We start from the raw sequence: 10,127 nt of genomic DNA on the forward strand, positions 1-10,127 counted from the left end.
TTTTTTTTAATTCAAACTTATGTTTCTATGCCGATAATTTGTACCCCATCTTTTTGAACAAACGCAGAATTATGCTGAAAGACCTTCAATCAATTATAGGTTTACTGAATTTTTTCTGTGTAGTGATTATTCCGGGTAGGGCTTTTCTGAGACGATTAATTAATCTCACATTAGGTGTCACGGAACAACATCACCATATACGTTTAAACACAGAAGCACGTGCGGACATTCAGCCATGGTTATATTTTCTTACGGAACATAACGGTAAATCTTGTTTTCTCTATGACGATTGGGTGTCATCTGAGACAATCAAGCTTTTCTCAGAGGCAGCTGGTGTTCATGGGGGTTGTGCGACAGTTCTTGGACATCTTTGGTTTGTTGGAGAGTGGACAGAGCAATTACAATCATCTCATATCACTTTGAAAGAACTGTTACCTATTGTTATTGCAATGGAAATCTGGGGCTAGAAACTTTCAAACCACAAAATACTTTTCATGTGTGACAATAGTGCCGTTGTTGATATTATTAACAAAACATCCACTAAGGATTCAAGGATTATGAAATTAGTTAGAAGGTTAGTTTTGGCAACTCTTAAATACAACATTTTCTTTAAGGCCAAACATATCCCTGGTTTTACAAATGTTGTTGCTGATAGACTGTCCCGCTTTCCATTTCAGGCGGCTTTTCAGGTAGCTCCATGGCTAAGTCCAAATCCTGTAGAAATACCACCACAACTGATGACGGTGTAGTAAACCAGTTGTTGTCGACATCCTTGGCTCCATCTACAGCTAATTCTTACCGACGGGTTCTTAAAAATTTCATTCATTTCCATAGTATGAAATATCCTGGGAAAACCATATTTCTAACTTCTCAACGGGTATTGTCTGAATATATTGCTCATCTTTTTACACAAAATTTGAGCTTTGCCACAATTTATTCGTATATTTCGGCAATCAGTTTTGTTCACAAACTTGAAGGCATGGCTGACCCCACCTCGTCATTTTTTATCAAAAAATTGTTGAAGGGTGTACATAACACAAAACGGCGGTGTGACTGTAGGTTGCCCATCACTCTTGACATCTTAGAAAAACTTTGTTATGCCACTGACAAAGTGTTTACATCTTTTCGTAAAGCCCTGCTTTGCAGATCAATGTTTCTACAAGCATTTCACGCTTTCCTTCGTATAGGTGAGTTTACTGTCAACCAGAATAACCAACCAGACCAAGTCCTTCAGGTTCATGACATTTCTTTCACAGGTTTCGGACAAACTCAAAGCTTGCAGTCCATGACTGTTAAAATCACAAATTACAAACACAGTGAACTGAGGCCATTTTGTATTGAGATTTCTACCTGTCCTACCCCATTCTTATGCCCAGTGTCAACATTACATTCTTATTTACAACTCTATCAGCATAAAACCGGCCCCCTCTTCCAGTTTTCGGACTCTTTACCGGTATCATACGCATGGTTTTGCCAAATGCTTCAATCGGTTCGCAGTTTCATTCAATTAGACCCCAATCTTTATAAAGGGCATGTTTTCGGATAGGTGCTGCTACATCAGCAGCTGCCAGAGGGGTTCCTGAACATATTATTCAGAAGATGGGCCGTTGGAATTCGGATGCTGTTAAAAACTATGTTCGCATAGGTTTACATTCATAAAAGCCGTCAGTTTTTGCTCTGTCTAACCTCTCCATCAGACAGCATTTATTTTTGTGGGTTGTTATTCCTGGTTATTTGACAGTATTCATGTTTATAATATGTCTTCTTTTTTTTTTTTTTTTTTCTTTCGTTGTTTGGTTCTTTGAGCACTCAACACTGGGGCCAGGATTTGCCTGCCCACTGATTATGACGGCATTATATTTAATGTATGATTTTTGTACATTGAGCCATTTCATAGATTGTGATTAACTGAGTAAGCTTGACATTTACACTATTATGGGGCCAGGATTTCCCTGTCCACTTGCATTTATTGGATACCATATATACATTGGTTTTTATTATATATATATTTTTAACTGATAATAACCATCGATTTCTGTAGTGGGGCCAGAATTTCCCTGTCCATATGATTATTTATGCTATCAGTCTGTTATTTGAAATACACCACTTTGATTGGAGCTGCAGCCTTGTACTTGCCGACAATTATTTCCTGTATGCTGTATTATGGGAAAGGACCTTAAGCCACTATAGTGAGGCCAGGATTTGCCTGCTCGCTGATTATGGTCCCTACCTAATCTTCCGCAAGCATTAGTTTTTGTTTTTCCTTTTGCTCCAGCATTGTTCGGAATGTACACGAATTATGCTTTTTTGTCCTATTCTTTATGTTTTATTCGTTTGTCCAAGATAACATTTTTACGTTCAGACCAACTTGCTTGGTCTTATAACTTTGTTTGAGAATCTCAGGATTTGTCTGCTATTTTTTTATTTGTCATTCAATTTATTTTCATTTCATGTTTTAATCGTGGTTATTTATTGATATATATTCATATTTAACACTGTCTCTAGGCTAAGATAACTACGCCAGTTCAGAGCCTTTGGATGGGGTGATGAGGTGCATTTTTCTACATATCCTGTATCCCTCCATACATATGTATCTGTGCGCCCCTCATCGGTGCCGATAATTTGTACCCCATCTTTTTGTTGTACATATAGACTGAAGTTAATGTCATTCAGATCTATATATTATATAACAACAGTGATTGATATCATGGTTGTATTTGAAATGTTCCTGTCATTTAATAAATGACCATTTGACAACATTTCTTTTCCCTGTTGTTGTTTTTTGTTTATAAGACATGTACAACACATAACAAGCTGCAGTCTCTGAGCTGGGTTACCGTGCTAACACAAATAAAATTTTTATTTCTCTATTATTTGAAATTAATACTTTAGACAATAAAGCCATTTGCAATCTTTTTTCACTATGGATTATGAACAATAGTTAGACAGCATGTGAAACCATTATGAATATCAATAGCTATCTGAAGAATCGTCTTGGTTAATATTTTTTATGTATTGACATTTTGCAACATGAAAAATAAAAAAAAATTAAAAAATAGAAATTTAGAAACTTAATAGATAAAACAATAAGGGTTTTGATATATAGGAGTCTGGTATACGGAGTGTGCAAAATGAAGTTTCAAGAGGTCTTGGACATTTTGGAAAGTTGATCAGCATGAAATAGTGTACAGTTGTAGACAGTTATAGAAACAATTTTTTAAAAGATAGTTTTAACGTCGCATATGTATTAACTAAAAAAATGTTATTTTTGGAAGAAAAATGGCGGAAACCTATAATCAAAATATAACATGAATTGGTGTGAACTTCGAGGTTAAGTTGTAGAATGAATGAGTTGCAAATCACATAAAACACGTGATGGATTATGAGAAGAATGGATTCCCATGATATTTCCAGAAGTTGGACAAGTCCCTCTCTTCTTAACTACTAGCGATTCTTTTCGGTGCACGCCATCTAGCGGTTCAGTGAATTGTATTATTTCATCCGATGAAGTTTAAAAATATCGACGGAATTGAGAAAATTACTCCGAATTTTGTAGTTACAGTTAAAAGGTAATTGCATTTATACTTTGTGAAACATTTATTCTTCATTGTGGTTTTTTTTTACTTGTAAATGTAGGTCAACTGCCACGTTCAATGTCACGTGGTCAATAATTTTGGTACTAGCGGAAAGGTCTTGTCACAAGGAGCCCGAAGTTTTGGGCAAGGTTGAAGTTGACTACAGAAAAACAGACAGCACAAAAATAATATGCCCCCGATCTTCCGATCCGGGTACATAAACAAACACAAAGAAAAAAAATCGTGACCAAGAAGTAAGGATGGGGTTTTTATGTCTCGTAAAGATTGGTGCCGTGTTGAGAATGATTTACGGTAATTTAGTGTAAAATATATTAATGTTTTATTCAGTATAATAAAATATAAAAGGTTTGAATTTTTCGCAATGAATTTGGAAAACTTCCAATGTCCGGAGACCTCAACAGAAACTATTTTGACAACACTTAAGACATTTGATACGAACTCTCCTGGGCTCATTTAGTCTCAATTCCTTCCTCAGGTCGAACAGTACTTTGCAATTTTGACATACATAAGGTTGTGAATATATTCAGGGGATACCTTAGTAATTATTCTTAAAATCTCAGCGATTATGTTCTTCAGTCGCATGACATGTAAACTGTCACCTAACTGTCAATTAACTGAGAGGAGGATGAGTTGATAAAAATCTTAACATGCTTTTTCTTCTATGTTTTCTATTTTCCGGTTACTTTTCATAGGAATAGTAATTGAAATTATAAGCAATAAAAAAGTTAGGAATTACAAGTCGACCTTGTTTGGTTATACAACAATATTGTCGGATTCATTTTTTTTTTCAGATCGTCTTTTAATTTGGGAAAATTCTTTTAAAATGTACATTATTATATTGTTTTTCTTGTTTGGAAGAATCCCCACTCACCACCAGTTGTTCCGAATAACATCAAATGTGAGGGAAGAATGCAAACTGTTCGTGAATATAATATATAGTGATACACCTAATTATTCTTGAACATTTGCAAAATTAGCTTATACCATATATTAATCACTTGTTGTCCAGGATGAAAGCGTGCTGTGAGAGAAAACTGGGTATCCGTGCATAATGGGAAAACCCACGTAATCGGGCAGGTGGCCCCATAACGTTTCACGCTTAGTCCTGGAATCGAACTCCGGTCGCGTCGACGAAAGTATAAGATGCCTTCGAGATTACATCTTGTATCTGATAAATTCTTATATGTTGATATCAGTTGTGCAAATTTTAAAACATTATCATCATACATAAAGATTTCAAAACTTTGAATATAGCAATGAAACTTAAAATATTTAAATCACTCTTGAGATTCGTCGACCTTAGTTATATCCACTGTTAAATGTACTTGAATGGAGACGATCTAATACGAACTGTGAACGTTATAACCAGACAATTGTGTTATTGATATATGATGCATAGTGTATTTAGATATGTAAACAACGGTAAAATAAATAGCCCTACCACAAATGATTATAACCGTTTAAAATCCAGGCCTTTCACTAAAACTAGTGAATGCCAAGATGGAGGTGGCGGAGACTTTGTCCTCGAACTAACTGTAACATATATACCTACAGAAAGGCCCGTAGTTCTTTTCGCTTTCATGAAACAAATGGGGAATCATTACTTTAATTCTACAGGGAGTTTTTAATTTCGACTGTACTTATCGTATTCTATAAAGAACTACACAGTATAATACAACACGAATTTATTCTTCTCTGGTCTAGTTTGTATAATACCGGGGGTCTTTTCATTCTTCATGAATATATATTAATCATCTGAAAACGAAAAGTAGACCTACAGATCTGTCTTTTAAACATATATGTAGATACCCAAGCCCTTTTGTTGTCAATTTCTATCTTTCCAAATTCATGTTAAGCATGCTAGTTGTTTGATATGAACAGAAGACAGTCCTAGAATAGAGAAGTGAGGTCGTCTGATCATAGAGTGCGTCTTTTTTATATGCTCGTCAAAAGAGTTCTATTTTGTCTATAAAAATATCAACAAAACTCCATTCACGGTAATTACGACAGGTGATTCAAATTTTCTGATCTCAATATTACTGTTCGTGTTTAAACATACACGTGTACATGTTAAAATTCTCATAAAGCAATGAGTTCATAATTTTAAAATATTAGTACGGTTTAAAATTACACCAACACATGAACGACGCTTTTCACAACTGTCACTAATACGTGTCGGAGCGAAGTCTTGTTTTCGCTCTCCTTTCAGATAAGGAGCTGTCCTAAGAGGATTTTAAATGAGTTAATGACTTTTTTTCTTAATCTGATATTGAGCATGTTTTAAGACTATAAGAAGATGTGCGTTTGCTAAAAATAAATAATCCTTCATCGCATACACATAAAAGATAATGCACACACTTTGTTACCTAACTTTGTACACGTTATATTTACACACTTTGTTACCTAACTTTGTACACGTTATATTTACACACTTTGTTACCTAACTTTGTACACGTTATATTTACACACTCTTTGTTACCTAACTTTGTACACGTTATATTTACACACACTTTGTTACCTAACTTTGTACACGTTATATTTACACACACTTTGTTACCTAACTTTGTACATGTTATATTTACACACACTTTGTTACCTAACTTTGTACACGTTATATTTACACACTTTGTTACCTAACTTTGTACACGTTATATTTACACACTTTGTTACCTAACTTTGTACACGTTATATTTACACACACTTTGTTACCTAACTTTGTACATGTTATATTTACACACTTTGTTACCTAACTTTGTACACGTTATATTTACACACTTTGTTACCTAACTTTGTACATGTTATATTTACACACTTTGTTACCTAACTTTGTACATGTTATATTTACACACTTTGTTACCTAACTTTGTACACGTTATATTTACACACTTTGTTACCTAACTTTGTACACGTTATATTTACACACACTTTGTTACCTAACTTTGTACATGTTATATTTACACACTTTGTTACCTAACTTTGTACACGTTATATTTACACACTTTGTTACCTAACTTTGTACATGTTATATTTACACACACTTTGTTATCTAACTTTGTACACGTTATATTTACACACACTTTGTTACCTAACTTTGTACATGTTATATTTACACACACTTTGTTACCTAACTGTGTACACGTTATATTTACACACTCTTTGTTACCTAACTTTGTACATGTTATATTTACACACTTTGTTACCTAACTTTGTACATGTTATATTTACACACACTTTGTTACCTAACTGTGTACACGTTATATTTACACACTCTTTGTTACCTAACTTTGTACACGTTATATTTACACACTCTTTGTTACCTAACTTTGTACACGTTATATTTACACACTCTTTGTTACCTAACTTTGTACATGTTATATTTACACACACTTTGTTACCTAACTTTGTACACGTTATATTTACACACTTTGTTACCTAACTTTGTACACGTTATATTTACACACTCTTTGTTACCTAACTTTGTACACGTTATATTTACACACTCTTTGTTACCTAACTTTGTACATGTTATATTTACACACTCTTTGTTACCTAACTTTGTACATGTTATATTTACACACACTTTGTTACCTAACTTTGTACATGTTATATTTACACACACTTTGTTACCTAACTTTGTACACGTTATATTTACACACTTTGTTACCTAACTTTGTACACGTTATATTTACACACTCTTTGTTACCTAACTTTGTACACGTTATATTTACACACTCTTTGTTACCTAACTTTGTACACGTTATATTTACACACTTTCTTACCTAACTTTGTACACGTTATATTTACACACTCTTTGTTACCTAACTTTGTACATGTTATATTTACACACACTTTGTTACCTAACTTTGTACACGTTATATTTACACACTTTGTTACCTAACTTTGTACACGTTATATTTACACACACTTTGTTACCTAACTTTGTACATGTTATATTTACACACACTTTGTTACCTAACTGTGTACACGTTATATTTACACACTCTTTGTTACCTAACTTTGTACATGTTATATTTACACACTTTGTTACCTAACTTTGTACACGTTATATTTACACACACTTTGTTACCTAACTTTGTACATGTTATATTTACACACTTTGTTACCTAACTTTGTACATGTTATATTTACACACACTTTGTTATCTAACTTTGTACACGTTATATTTACACACACTTTGTTATCTAACTTTGTACACGTTATATTTACACACACTTTGTTATCTAACTTTACACGTTATATTTACACACTTTGTTACCTAACTTTGTACATGTTATATTTACACACACTTTGTTATCTAACTTTGTACACGTTATATTTACACACACTTTGTTATCTAACTTTGTACACGTTATATTTACACTCTTTGTTACCTAACTTTGTACATGTTATATTTACACACTCTTTGTTACATAACTTTGTACATGTTATATTTACACACTCTTTGTTACCTAACTTTGTACATGTTATATTTACACACACTTTGTTACCTAACTTTGTACACGTTATATTTACACACACTTTGTTACCTAACTTTGTACACGTTATATTTACACACTCTTTGTTACCTAACTTTGTACACGTTATATTTACACACTCTTTGTTACCTAACTTTGTACACGTTATATTTACACACTCTTTGTTACCTAACTTTGTACATGTTATATTTACACACTCTTTGTTACCTAACTTTGTACATGTTATATTTACACACACTTTGTTACCTAACTTTGTACACGTTATATTTACACACTTTCTTACCTAACTTTGTACACGTTATATTTACACACTCTTTGTTACCTAACTTTGTACACGTTATATTTACACTCTTTGTTACCTAACTTTGTACACGTTATATTTACACACTTTGTTATCTAACTTTGTACACGTTATATTTACACACTTTGTTACCTAACTTTGTACATGTTATATTTACACACACTTTGTTATCTAACTTTGTACACGTTATATTTACACACACTTTGTTACCTAACTTTGTACACGTTATATTTACACACTCTTTGTTACCTAACTTTGTACATGTTATATTTACACACTTTGTTACCTAACTTTGTACACGTTATATTTACACACACTTTGTTATCTAACTTTGTACATGTTATATTTACACACACTTTGTTATCTAACTTTGTACATGTTATATTTACACACGCTTTGTTACCTAACTTTGTACATGTTATTTACACACATTGTTACCTAACTTTGTTTATATTTACACACACTTTGTTACCTAACTTTGTGTTATATTTATACACACTTTGTTACCTAACTTTGTACACGTTATATTTACACACTGTTTGTTACCTAACTTTGTACACGTTATATTTACACACTTTGTTACCTAACTTTGTACACGTTATATTTACACACTCTTTGTTACCTAACTTTGTACATGTTATATTTACACACTCTTTGTTACCTAACTTTGTACACGTTATATTTACACACACTTTGTTACCTAACTTTGTACACGTTATATTTACACACTCTTTGTTACCTAACTTTGTACACGTTATATTTACACACTCTTTGTTACCTAACTTTGTACACGTTATATTTACACACTCTTTGTTACCTAACTTTGTACACGTTATATTTACACACTTTGTTACCTAACTTTGTACATGTTATATTTACACACTCTTTGTTACCTAACTTTGTACACGTTATATTTACACACTCTTTGTTACCTAACTTTGTACACGTTATATTTACATTCTTTGTTACCTAACTTTGTACACATTATATTTACACACTCTTTGTTACCTAACTTTGTACATGTTATATTTACACACTCTTTGTTACCACTTTGTACACGTTATATTTACACACACTTTGTTACCTAACTTTGTACACGTTATATTTACACACTCTTTGTTACCTAACTTTGTACACGTTATATTTACACACTCTTTGTTACCTAACTTTGTACACGTTATATTTACACACTCTTTGTTACCTAACTTTGTACACGTTATATTTACACACTCTTTGTTACCTAACTTTGTACACGTTATATTTACACACTCTTTGTTACCTAACTTTGTCACTTGTTATATTTACATTTACACACACTTTGTTACCTAACTTTGTACACGTTATATTTACACACTCTTTGTTACCTAACTTTGTACACGTTATATTTACACACACACACTTTGTTACCTAACTTTGTACACGTTATATTTACACACTCTTTGTTACCTAACTTTGTACACGTTATATTTACACACTCTTTGTTACCTAACTTTGTACACGTTATATTTACACACTCTTTGTTACCTAACTTTGTACACGTTATATTTACACACACACTCTTTGTTATATTTACACACACTTTGTTACCTAACTTTTGTACACACACTTTGTTATATTTACACGTTATATTTACACACTTTGTTACCTAACTTTGTACATGTTATATTTACACACACTTTGTTACCTAACTTTGTACACACACTTTGTTATATATGTTATATTTACACACACTTT

The sequence above is a fragment of the Ylistrum balloti genome, unplaced genomic scaffold (genome assembly GCF_031769215.1).
Source record: "Ylistrum balloti isolate Yb309-2 unplaced genomic scaffold, AGI_CSIRO_Ybal_v1 Utg369918, whole genome shotgun sequence".
NCBI classification, from domain to species: Eukaryota; Metazoa; Mollusca; class Bivalvia; order Pectinida; family Pectinidae; genus Ylistrum; species Ylistrum balloti.